The sequence below is a fragment of the Xenopus laevis genome, chromosome 2S, assembly GCF_017654675.1.
Source record: "Xenopus laevis strain J_2021 chromosome 2S, Xenopus_laevis_v10.1, whole genome shotgun sequence".
Lineage (NCBI taxonomy): Eukaryota > Metazoa > Chordata > Amphibia > Anura > Pipidae > Xenopus > Xenopus laevis.
Window position 1 is genome coordinate 93,648,642 of NC_054374.1, and position 13,974 is coordinate 93,662,615.

Here is a 13,974-nt window from a genome sequence, read left to right on the forward strand (position 1 = left end):
ATTGACAGAACTGCACCAATGTGTATCACCATAGTTGTCATGTAATGACATTAAAAGTCTCTAAAAATTGTGCCAATTATATCTAATCAGCATTGCATTTACTTTCCAGCATTCATACTATGTCACAGTAACCGTGACACATTTTTTTCTGTTTGAAAGCTGCAGTTTCTTGTTTGGATAATCTGCATAATTTGATCCTTGTTGTGCATGTAAGAGCTCATTCAGGCTACTTTTTTTCTATTTTTATTTTAACACACAGACATTCTTATGGCCATACCAGGGTTGTTTAACAGATTGGAACTAATATTATTACTGTCTGTTTCAAGTATATTCTTGAGACACACAAACAAGGACCGGTGTCAGATATGTAACATAGAAGCTGGACTTAAGGGAAGATAGTGGAAAAGTGGGCTATAAAAAAATGGTATTTAAAATTGTGTCGTTTCTGCACTGCATCAGCTGTTTACACCACTGTAAGTCCCAGAATTAGTTTAATAAGAAATAAAAAGACACAATACCTATCCTCTGCTACATACTGTACTTTTCTCTAATCTATGAATAAATATCTTACAGAAGAAATACAGTTACTTACAAAACAGATTGTTATGGCAGCTGACATTTATAACTGCATTCATACTGCAAATGTTTCCTTCAGATAATTATTCTATAACCTGTTGTTTTTATTTTAAATTGTGTATAATACAAGCTAAAGGGCCACCTTCTAAACGTATAAGGTTATGAAAAGGAGACCACAACCCGTTTAAAACCATTTTGAGACCTTCTACTATTCACTGGCAGCACACACATTCTATTCAGTGTAAACCTTTAACACCCCTTCTGTCAGTGTTACACTCCACATGTGGTGCTTACCTGATGGCACGGGATAAACCTGAGCCACTCTGCAGTGGTATTGGGAGAGACTGGGTACCTGGTACTTATTAGCGCAATATATCCACCTAGTGGGATCTGGAAATGCACCTGTGGGTGGCCCCACAAGGAAACAGTAATAATGCAAACACAGATACCTGTCCCTGACTTCAAACAAATTCAGGGACAGGCAAAGGTCAAGGAACAAGATCCGGACAGTATAAACACACCCAGGCACTAAGGAGATAGACCAACATTCGGCAGTGAACCATTGGCTGTGGGCTCTCTAAATATTTGAATTGCGCATCAAGGGCAGTTACATCTGACACAGCGATATGGATACAATAATATAACCCTTACTTTAAACTAGTTATGGTGAAATGGTGCTTATGCTGACACTTTTCACACTTATTCACAATGCATGCTATTTTTTGTCTGATGCATTTGTAGGATTTATTATTCTTTTCTTGAAAGTGACAAAATATGAAAACATTTCTTGCCATTGAGACTTTCGACCATTTTACATTTGTTTTGCATTTGATTAGCATTTTCGAGACAGTAAATTATAGTTAACTAATATAACATTAATTCATGTTGATTGCAAAACAATTCTGTTTGTTTGTTTTTTCAATATTTAAATGTTTTAAGTAATCTTAAAGCTAATTGTTCCAAATTACAACTCTTGTACACCACAGTATTTCCTTTACAGTAAGCACAGTGTTTCTTTAGTGTAATATACTGGGGGTCATTTATCAACACTGGACAAATTTGCCCATGGGCAGTAACCCATGCAGCCAACCAAATTGCTGCATTCATTGTTCTACTTGCAGCTGGCCTTATAAAGCTTATCACTGATTGGTTGCTATAAGTAACTTCCCATGGGCGGATTTGCCCAGCATTGATATGGAGGAAAGATGTTGTTATTATTTTTATTGTTCAGTGCAACATATAAATTAGTTAGATAGAGAGATACAAATACATGCAATAGAGATATTTTATCAAAGTTTGAGACTAAAATTTTCTTCACTTATATTGACATTTAAAATATGCATTTTATTCCATCTTTCCACTGGCATTTTCTCATCTAAACACATAAACAAAAACACATGAAGCTGCCAAAATCCATTTTAACCACTTTGCTTCTCTGTACAAGCATGGGATCATTATCAGTAAACCTGTTATTCCATTACAGAGACGCCATCTCCCATAAACTCGATTTTTCCCCAAATAATCAAAAATTGTAAAAAGGATTTCCTTTTTCTCTGTAATAATAATCAGTACCTTGTACTTGATCCAAACTAAAATATAGCTAATCCTTATTGGAAGCAAAACCAACCTGTTGTTTTGTTTACATGATGTTATAGTAGACTTAGGGGGTTATTTATAAAAATACTAATTTTTCTTATAATTTAATTAAAAAAAGTTCGACCAAACTAGAATCCACAATTTTACCTTATTTTATATTAAAAATAGCTAGATTCAATCAGATTGGTGAACAAATCGTACATTTTTTCTGATTTTCTTCCTGAATCTCTTGATTTTTAAAGGCTTTTTCCCAAAAATCCCAGATTTTTTTGGATTTTTGCCCGAAATAGTCGCATTGTCGGGCTAAGTCCAACGCAGACCACAAAAACTTCCAAATAGCATAGGGACCTCTCCTATTGACTTATAAAAAACCTCGGCAGGTGTGAGATGGCAGATTTGTGGATTCCGACTTTATGCAGCATTCGAGTTTTGAACCAAAAAGCCCCATCGGGGTTTCGTAAATAACCCCCTTAAGGTATGAAAAAACAAATTATGAAAGATCCATTATCTGGAAAAGCCAAGGTCCTGAGCATTCTGGATTACAGGTCTCATATTCATATATTGTCTTGCAAATTTTAAGTTTCCCATAACATTAATATTTTTTTCTTTTGCAAATTTTGGTTTATTAAATAGGGTGAGAATGTTATTGAATGCTGGTGATCAAACTCTAAAAAAACACAAAAAATATATTTGAATGTTCATGAACTTGAAAATAAGAAAAAAATGTAGGAAAAAATTGTAGAATGGTCTCTTACTGGGCATTGACAACCTGGCTTCATCCCTCTTACAACAATCTTGTTTGGATTTTCCATGCATTTCTTCAATAAAGAAAATGTTTTCTTTTTATAGGGCATCTGCTTGCATGAAACCTCTAATACAAAATGTCACCAGGTAAAAGTTGTCAAGGTCCAGTGGGAGCTGCACTGATCCTATTGGACCACTTAAATCAATTCGGACTTGTAGAGGTTTTCATATTTTTTCATTAGGAATTGTCCAAAAAAGAGGTATTCATATTTGTTGTGCTTTTTTATTCAGATTTTTTAATAAATCTCAACATTTGGGGGCAGGTTTATCAAGGTTTGAATTTCAAATTTAAAAAAACTTTGAAATTCGACCAACCGAAATGTTTTTAAAAAATCAAAGATTTTTGCAGGTTAATAGTCCATATTTGTTCGAATTCGAATTGTACATATTAAAGTAATATTGCATTTGAATCGTACGGATTTTTCCCCAAAAAAAACTTTGATTTTTCAAAGTCCACCAATTGGCTCCAAATAGGTTCTAGGAGGTCCCCCATAAGCTAAAACAGCAATTCGGCAGGTTTAGATGGCGAATGGCCGAAGTTGAATTTTTAAAGAGACATGATAAATTTCCATGATATCATGAGTACATGATAAATTTCAATATTCAAATTTTCAATTTTTAAATAATAAAACTATGAGGAAAGACTGGCAAGGTTGGGGAGGGTTCTGGGGAAAATGTATTTGTAACGGGACATCTTTTAAATACATTAGAAGATATTGTGGACATATAACGGAGTATATTTTCTCCCATAGGAAAAGTCAAAGAACCAGAGGCTTCCCCTTTAGACTTGAAGAAATTAACTTTTATTTAACGCAGTGTATTTGGTTCTTCACAGTGAAAACATTGAGGTTAATGTCTTTCAGGACATTTAATTGAGGTTAAATGTCTTTAAGAGTGATTTGGATGATTTATTGAACAAGTATAATATCCAAAGTTATAGTAAACTAAAGATCTACAGTTATTTTAGTATACAGTAGTTATGTGTAATTTATATATGAGACTGTATTAATAGGTCTGTTTGCATGTGATACATAACCACTGGGGCTTATTTGGAGGGGTTAAACGTAATGCAACAATAACTATGTAAATTTATGCAACTATCCTGGAAAGGCAAAATCTCTGCAAAAGAATACCATGGCACTATTCGTATTTGATTCAAAAATCTCTGCACTGTGTCCTGCAGATATAATAGTGCCTTTCTACTGTAAATCATAATAGTAACCTTTCTGCCTGCAGACAAGAAACCTTTACGGCGTCATGGAGAAGCTTTGTAGACATTCTGCATTTAAAAAGGGTTTCCCTTTCATATGTGCCTGGGAATGTAATAACATGAGAATTATGTAGTGTTTTTTAAAATCATTTAATGGGTTTACAGATTTATTAGCTTTGCCCTGGTAAAGCCTCTTAATAATAATGTTCAAAAGTCATTCAGGGATACAAATGATCTTTATACTGTATATTAACTTACATGTAATTGTATTTAGGTTTTGCATAAGTTAAGTTGTTATTTTTTAATACAAAGAGAAGTCTGAAAACGTGGACATTTCATCACATTAGTGCTGGGGGGTTAGGGATAATCATATTCTTTTTGAAATAATAGTTTAGATTAATCTCTTACATTTTTACTTGTGATAGGAATGAACTCCTCTAAATTGCTCTACGGAAAGACACCATTTTTTTCTAATGTTTCTCATTTAAAGCTTATAATTAAGCTTTGAAATTATTAAGACACCAAAGATCTCAGATAACGTTTTGATTTTTACCTAGGAAATGTCAATTCATTGAAAGGTGAGGTAACTGGTGAAAGCACAAATGACAGAATCTACTAAAAGGGATATGTAGATACAGAAAAGGAAGCAATAGACAGTACTTGTAAGAAGAGCAGAATATCACTGAAACTGCTAAATCACACTGCTCATTATAATTAATGAATGCTAGTTCATCCAATGTATATAGAAGAACTATATGTACTGAACACAGGGGAATAGAATATGCAGCACTGTCCATTCATTGGATAGTAGTATTTGTATATAGGATCATTCAATGGCATTGGATTGTACAATATCTCATTAGAAAAAAAAATTAATACACATACTCACTTTTAAAACCATAAGGCGGAGATGCAATGAGGCTGTCACCACAAAATACTTAAAGACAAAAACAAGAGTCCTCTGCACTCAATCCATTATCAATACATTTAAGACAGAGACATTTTGTGCATACTGCTACTGAAAAATGCCTTACCCTTTAAACAAAAGAAGGATTGTTTGTCCATATATTGCAACTTAGTCCCTTTGTAAAATGTATAATGAAGCAATAGAATTCTTAATGAATCAGATGAAAATTGAGCATAGGACTGGCCAGATATGGGATGACTTTGACGTAGTTGGCCAGCTTAAATATATTGCAATATATGGACAAACAATCCCTGTTTTGTTTAAAGGGTAAGGCATTTTTCAGTAGCAGTATGCACAAAATGTCTCAATGTCTTAAATATATAGATAATGGGTTGAGTGCAGAGGACTCTTGTATTTGTCTATATGTATTTTGTGGTCACCGCCACATTGCACCCCCAACTAATGGTTTTAAAAACTAGTGGTGAGCACAACATTTCCTTATATATATATATTTCCTTTAAAAGGAACTAATAAGAAAAGTATTTATTAAAAGGACTTCTGTCAAAGAAATGCATTTTGAAGATAGGGCCTTATTTATCAAAATTCTGAGTTTTTAGAGAATTTTTTGTACTTTGAATAAACTCACAATTTAAAAAAAATAACTTTATCTTAATTATTTAAAATTCTAAATATAAATAACTCAAAGAAATAAAGAAATAGTTTAACGTTTGCCAAGAATAACACCCATTGACATCTACATGACCTTTCAAGCTTTTAGATGCTGAAGTTTTACAAGCTTCAAGTTTTTAAATTTTAACATATAAAAAAATTGAATTGAAGTTAGAATTTGAGTTTTTGACTTTTAACGCAAAAAAACTGGGGAAAAAAACTAAATTTGAACATTGATAAATCAGCCCCTTAGTGTTTTTTTTTTTGGGTTAGATGCATGGAGAAATTTCTTTTCACCTAACCCAAAATGCATTTTTAGTGTTAATATTAAGTCTATGGAAAAGACTAGTTTGTAAACCTTACTATTGGGGAAAATTATGGATACTAATCCGCAATCAACAAAAGTGAGTGAAAAGAAAAAACTATACTGTAGTGCAAAAACAATGTGTCTTAGACAAACAAAGATCCGTTTATTAATTTATCAGGGATGGAAATAATTCATAATTGATTAAATATTAAAATAATGTATATACAGATTATTGAATTACTGATATTAGAGTTCAACTATGTTTATTATCAGCAGTTTTACAGTATTAGGATTAATTATGATGACCTTACTGTAAATGACTATTTTATGTCAATGCCCTCAAGCAGAATTAACAACATTAACCATTTCAATGCAAAAATTACTATGGACTCTTTACCAAAATATGAACTGGCCCATTACCACTGCTAGATGTCTATGCTGGCAGGTTCATTTAGTTTTTCATTTCTAAAGTCAGCAAGTGGCTGGCCCATTAATCATTTAGTCATAAGAAAGATAAGCGAAATTACTTATTAATGACTTCATTACTACTGTGACAAGATGACTGACCTATTAACTGACTGATCTCATCTTAATGATATGAAATGCTTATACAATCACATTATGATGTAAAAACAACAAACGTTTTCCATATTCTGTTTCTAGATATATTTGCCAGTCTTGCTTGATTTATTTGTTATAAAGATTGAAATATGTCTCTTGTATTGTTAGGAGAATTGTTATTGGTATTTTAATAGGATAGTTTTGTCTTCAGATTTTAAAAGAAACCATGTTAAGGTAAACTTCAGAAAACTCACTCTAAACCAGTTTTATACATCTAGGAATGCTACACCTACACTACAACCTAAATTTCAGAAAACAATTTTTAGTAGAATCGCAATACTATTCTAGGTTTAGGTAGTGACGTAACTTCAGGACACACTGTAATTGTGCATCATATAACACTACACTCACAAATGGATTTGGTTCAATGTGTAAATGCTGGGGAAACAAATTTGGTATTATTAATATTCTGACCTGGATGCAGATTCTTCTAGCAGACCTTCCACATGCTTTTGATTCGTCCAAACCCAAATGAAGAACCATGCACAAGTGAACCTGGACATGGCTTTAGCTTCAGGGTTCCATCAGCAGGTTGTGTAATTTCATTTTAAACTGCAGGTTGTGTAATTTCATTTTAAGACTGCATGATGAAAGTGATTCCATTCTTACTGCAAAAAATTGCAGTACCCTTACCCAGATTGCATTTACTGTAATTATACTTTGGTGGGGACCAGCATTGGTATTCTCTATGAATTCTTGCTTAAAGAATCTCTTTGAGTGATGGGCGAATTTCTCCTGTTTCACTTTGTCGAAAAATTTGCGAATTTCCCGCAAAATTCATGAAACGAGGAAAAATTTGTGAAAAATCCTGAAAATCTAAATTGATGCCCGCGTCCAATTTTGGACCCTTGTCCAAAAAAATAATTTCCGTCAATTTTGACGCTTGCGTTAAAGTCAATGGGAGTCCAACATTTTTTGATGCAGGCAAATTTTCACAGGAGATTCGCGAATTTATTCTCCAGCGGTGAAATGTGGAATTTCGCCATGAATTTGCGACAGCCGAATTTATACGCCCATCACTAATCTCTTTAACTGAAACAACACATTTTATTTTTCTATAAAAATATATCTTTTCTTTTGTGCCACCGTTGTGTGATAGCCGGTGTACTCGCTCACTGATCACCTAACAGGAAAAATGCAGGTTCCGGTATTAATGAATTAGGATGCAGGATAGAAAACATTTTACAGGATGGGCAAGTTCCACTCACCTCCTTGCAGCATAAGAAGCAAAAGAATAAAAAGTACAAAAACCGTGGCTATTTTGTTGGATCTTTGCTCATTGACCCACCAATAATAAATGAGTCTTCAAAAGTGAAAACTTAAATAGAACACTGTCTGTGGTAAATGTAGACAGCAGAATCAGAATATACACTTAACCCAATGACTTCTTTATATGGTATATTGTCATCTTTAAACTCTTTTCTATTGTAAAGTACAAATACAGCATGACAAATAAAAAATAGAGAAACAAAAGTATTTGAAGTACAAGTTAAACACATCTAAATGAGAACATTTGCTTCAATCTTAAATCAATTAAAATTCTAGCTATAATTGGATGATGGCGCTAAAACCAAATATAGCCTTTGAAAGTGAAATGCCTAATTAGGAACGTCTATGTGCGCCGGTGCTCTGTAGTTACAGTTCTTACAAATTTCATCTCAATAGCACGGTGTGAGATTCCTGTCTTAGAACCCTGTATAATAAAGGAAACTTAAGTTCACCCAATGATGTTTTGTCTTATAGAACAGCTGTGGAAATGAATAGCTAAAAATGGAAAACTCTCTGCAAACCAGAAATGAAAATCTAAACTAATAAGAAAAGCAGAATTGCATACATTTATGTGAAGTGAATGTTTTATCTGAATTATTGTATTTTCATTCATATATTGTTATTAATTTACCCTTATATTTGCTTTCCTGTTCTCTCACTATTTTATAGTATATGTTTTTCTCATTAAATTTCTGTTCTTGCTTGTTTTTTCACTTTCTCTTCACTCTCTTTTGTGTTGTGTCCCATTGTAGCAGAGTGACGTGCTACTGACTGACCAGCTGGGGTGGCTAATCAGCACTCCTTAAAAGCCAGGCTGGTCAGTCTCTCAACAGAACTAGCTGGGAGAGAAAGGGAGAGCATGTCTAGGATCTTGACACAAAGGATCCTATGTGCCTGTGCACACACAGTCACTGTGTGAAAAGGTCTATAATTGCACTGCCTTTTGTTGTTATTGAACTTATACTGCTGCCAAAAGCTATTGCTGCCGGCTGAAATAAAAGGCATTTTCTTTTAGGGGGTTATTTATGAAGGTCTTAACTTATCTCAATTTTTTCTGCTACAAACTCCGATCTAAGCCGCTTGGGTTTTTAACGCTTATTTGTTATTACATTTTCCCGAAAATTTGCTTTGTGGTAAAAACTCAGATTTTCACGATTTTTTCTGAGGTTTCACCCAATTTTCACAATTTTTTCAGACTTTTCACCCTAAACCTCAGATTTTTACCCAAAACCTCAGAAAACGTTGGGGTTTGGCACGAGACCCAGCGCACATAAATAAAATATTTGGGACTTCTCCCATTGACTTACATGCAACCTCGACAGATCTGAGATGCTGGGATTTCAGATTCAGAGTTTTCCAGCCTCTGGGTTTAATAAATTCTGAAAAATTTGTTATTTTTTAAAATCTCGGTTTTTGCATTCGGGGCTTAACCCCCTTACTCTTTGGGGACCTGTCATACCCATATTTTACTTTTTCCTATTCTACTGTTCCCCCCCTTCTTTTCAGCTGTGTACAGTTCTCCCAACCACTGTTGTGTTTTTCACCATTACTTTTCTGGTTTAATCTAAAAGTCAGAGACTTGTCTTGTCTTGTATGTCCTAGCAACCAGCTGGCTAAGGGTGATCAATAAACCATTGGTTGCTATTAAATGTTATATATGATGCAAACTCTGCGAACCTGCACAAGACACGGTGCAAGATATTGGTCTACTTATTATCCATAACTGTCAAGTAGTAGTAGACTGTAGATGGGGGAGTTTGAGGTTACACATGTTTTGTTTGAAACTGCCACACACAAAAATATCTCAATAGATAAGATAAAGACCCATCACTGTGCACCATCATTTCAATAAGGATAGGGTTTTTATGTTTGTGCCAGATAAACAATTAACAATAACTTTAACATTTACTTTGTTACATTCATCAACTATCACTATATTGTTGTGTTCTGGCACCTGGGTCACTTCTACCATGAGACAAGGTGAGAGCCTTGCCTCAGGGGGCAGTGAGAGGCCAGTTATCAGCAGCGGAAATTCAGCTTCATTTGTACAGAGAGTGCAATTGCACTTGCTACACTAGTGCTGTTCAACAGGGTTCTACTGTACAGGTAAGGGACTTGGGGTAAGGGCCTGGGGGTTTCTGGATAAGAGGTCTTTCTGTAATTTGAATCACCACACTTTAACTGGGGAATGTAATATGGTCACTAATGTGAAAATCATTCACAATGCGAATAAATCTACAAAGTGAAAGATTTTGCCATTCACACAACAGTAGGATAGATGCAGAAAATGTTAGAGTTTGCAATAGAGGTCAGTGTAGGGTATGTATTTAAAACTTCTTAATGAAAAGATTTTATGTTTGCTCCAAAAGTTTACCCCACCTTCAAGCAGGTGTTAAAGGTTTGCAATGTGCAATTAAGATTTGCAATGCCACAAAACCTAATGAAGAAAATTACATTGCCACATGCACATTTTTATTCACAAATTTGTTCTCTTGGCAAATTTTTTTACATTTCCCACAAAGTCTACTAAAAATGTTTTCAATATTAAATCAAGGATCAAGTACAAGGCAGTGTCTTATTGTAACTTACAACATTTATTTTAAAAAAATGAATTAAATGTTTAAAATGAAATCTATGGGAGATGGTATTCACATAATTTGAAGCTTTCCCGAAAGTCGGTTTCCATACCTGATCGCATACCAGTACTTAATACTAGTCTAATACTGTTGTTTTTTCAATCAGTGAGAAAAAGGCATGAAAGAATACAGCGTCAGAGACAAAAGTATAAAAAGTATTGCAAATAAATGCAATGCAGTGTACTTTCCAATTACCACAAGATACAAAACTGTCGTTTTTTATTCTTAGTATTAGGGATGTAGCGAACGTCGGAAAAAAAGTTCGCGAACATATTCGCGAACTTGCGCAAAAATGCGAGCGGTTCGCGAACGGTTCGCGAACCCCATAGACTTCAATGGGAAGGCGAACTTTAACATCTAGAAAAGACATTTCTGGCCATAAAAATGATTTTAAAGTTGTTTAAAGGGTGCAACGACCTGGACAGTGGCATGCCAGAGGGGGATCAAGGGCAAAAATGTATCTGAAAAATCTGCCTGTGTGTGCTTGGAAGAGATAGTGTAGGGGGAGAGCTGTTAGTGATTTCAGGGACAGATGATAGTAAGTTTGCTGGCTAGTAATCTGCTTGATACTGCTCTGTATTGGAGGGACAGAAGTCTGCAGGGATTTGAGGGACATTTTAGCTTAGGTAGCTTTGCTGGCTAGTAATCTACTGTTCTCTTTAAACAACTGCCATACGTTGACCTTGTAGGCATTGTTTGCCCAGTTTTTTTGGACGCAGCCACTGAAGCACAGTTGCCAGAAAAAATATGCCATATAAATGCTGAAAATAGTAATTTTTCGCCATACGTTGACCTTGTAGACATTGTTTGCCCAGTTTTTTTGGTTGCAGCCACTGAAGCACAGTTGCCAGAAAAAATATGCCATATAAATGCTGAAAATAGTCATTTTTTGCCATACGTTGACCTTGTAGGCATTGTTTGCCCAGTTTTTTTGGTCGCAGCCACTGAAGCACAGTTGCCAGAAAAAATATGCCATATAAATGCTGAAAATAGTAATTTTTTGCCATATACGTTGAGTCAACGTATGGCAAAAAATGACTATTTTCAGCATTTATATGGCATATTTTTTCTGGCCTCTGTGCTTCAGTGGCTGCGGCCAAAAAAACTGGGCAAACAATGCCTACAAGGTCAACGTCGTTGACCTTGTAGGCATTGTTTGCCCAGTTTTTTTGGCCGCAGCCACTGAAGCACAGAGGCCAGAAAAAATATGCCATATAAATGCTGAAAATAGTCATTTTTTTGGTCGCAGCCACTGAAGCACAGTTGCCAGAAAAATTATGCCATATAAATGCTGAAAATATGCATTTTTTTGGTTGCAGCCACTGAAGCACAGAGGCCAGAAAAATTATGCCATATAAATGCTGAAAATATAAATTTTTTTGGTTGCAGCCACTGAAGCACAGAGGCCAGAAAAATTATGCCATATAAATGCTGAAAATATGCATTTTTTTGGTCGCAGCCACTGAAGCACAGTTGCCAGAAAAATTATGCCATATAAATGCAGAAAATATGCATTTTTTTGGTTGCAGCCACTGAAGCACAGAGGCCAGAAAAATTATGCCATATAAATGCTGAAAATATAAATTTTTTTGGTTGCAGCCACTGAAGCACAGAGGCCAGAAAAATTATGCCATATAAATGCAGAAAATATGCATTTTTTTGGTCGCAGCCACTGAAGCACAGTTGCCAGAAAAATTATGCCATATAAATGCTGAAAATATAAATTTTTTTGGTTGCAGCCACTGAAGCACAGAGGCCAGAAAAATTATGCCATATAAATGCTGAAAATATGCATTTTTTTGGACGCAGCCACTGAAGCACAGTTGCCAGAAAAAATATGCCATATAAATGCTGAAAATAGTCATTTTTTGCCATACGTTGACCTTGTAGACATTGTTTGCCCAGTTTTTTTGGTTGCAGCCACTGAAGCACAGAGGCCAGAAAAAATTAAACCAGTAGGGTTTGCACCCTAGTTTGTAACGGTGGCGGAGGGAGGAGGAGGACGCTAAAGGACAGCTGTGTGTGGAGTCATGAGGCTTGAAGAGAAGGACAGCTGCATAGAAGTCAGAACAAGTCTTCCGGCGTGCAGTAACCCTCCGAGATCCACCCCTCATTCATTTTAATAAAGGTCAGGTAATCGACACTTTTGTGACCTAGGCGAGTTCTCTTCTCAGTTACAATCCCTCCTGCTGCACTGAAGGTCCTTTCTGAGAGCACACTTGAGGCTGGGCAAGACAAGAGGTTCATGGCAAATTGTGACAGCTCTGGCCACAGATCAAGCCTGCGCACCCAGTAGTCCAGGGGTTCATCGCTCCTCAGAGTGTCGATATCTGCAGTTAATGCCAGGTAGTCCGCTACCTGCCGGTCGAGGCGTTCTTTGAGGGTGGATCCCGAACGGTTCTGCCGCTGCCTTGGACTGAAAAACATTTGCATGTCTGACGTTACAGAGTGGCCAAAGTGCTTTGTCCTTGCAGGTGCGCTCGTGGCAGGATTACTGGCACCTCTGCCCCTGGAATGTTGATGAGTTCCTGAAGTGACATCACCCTTAAAAGCATTGTACAACATGTTTTGCAGGCTGGTTTCTAAATGCAGCATCCTTTCAGACTTGTGGTATGTTGGTAACATTTCTGACACTTTATGCTTGTACCGAGGGTCTAGTAGAGTCGCGACCCAGTACAGGTCCTTCTCCTTAAGCCTCTTGATACGGGGGTCCTTCAACAGGCATGACAGCATGAAAGACCCCATTCTCACAAGGTTGGATGCAGAGCTATCCATCTCCGCTTCCTCATTATCAAGGACTGCATCATCCACGGTCTCCTCCCCCCAGCCACGTACAAGACCAGGGGTCCCCAAAAGGTCACCACTAGCCCCCTGGGAAGCCTGCTCCTGTTGGTCCTCCTCCTCCTCCTCCACAAAGCCACCTTCCTCCTCTGACTCCACTTCTGGCACCTCTCCCTGCGTTGCAGCAGGTGCCTGGGTTCGTTCTGGTGTTTCCGACCAGAAATCGTGCGCTTCCAGCTCCTCGTCACGCTGGTCTACAGCCTCATCTGTCACTCGTCGCACGGCACGCTCCAGGAAGAAAGCGAAGGGTATTAGGTCGCTGATGGTGCCTTCGGTGCGACTGACCATATTTGTCACCTCTTCAAAAGGTCGCATGAGCCTGCAGGCATCGCGCATAAGCACCCAGTAACGGGGGAAAAAAATCCCCAGCTGTGCAGATCCAGTCCTACCACCCAGTTCAAAAAGGTACTCGTTGACGGCCCTTTGTTGTTGCAGCAGACGTTCCAACATAAGGAGCGTTGAATTCCAGCGAGTCTGGCTGTCAGAAATCAAACGCCTGACTGGCATGTTGTAGCGCTGCTGAATGTCAGCAAGGCGT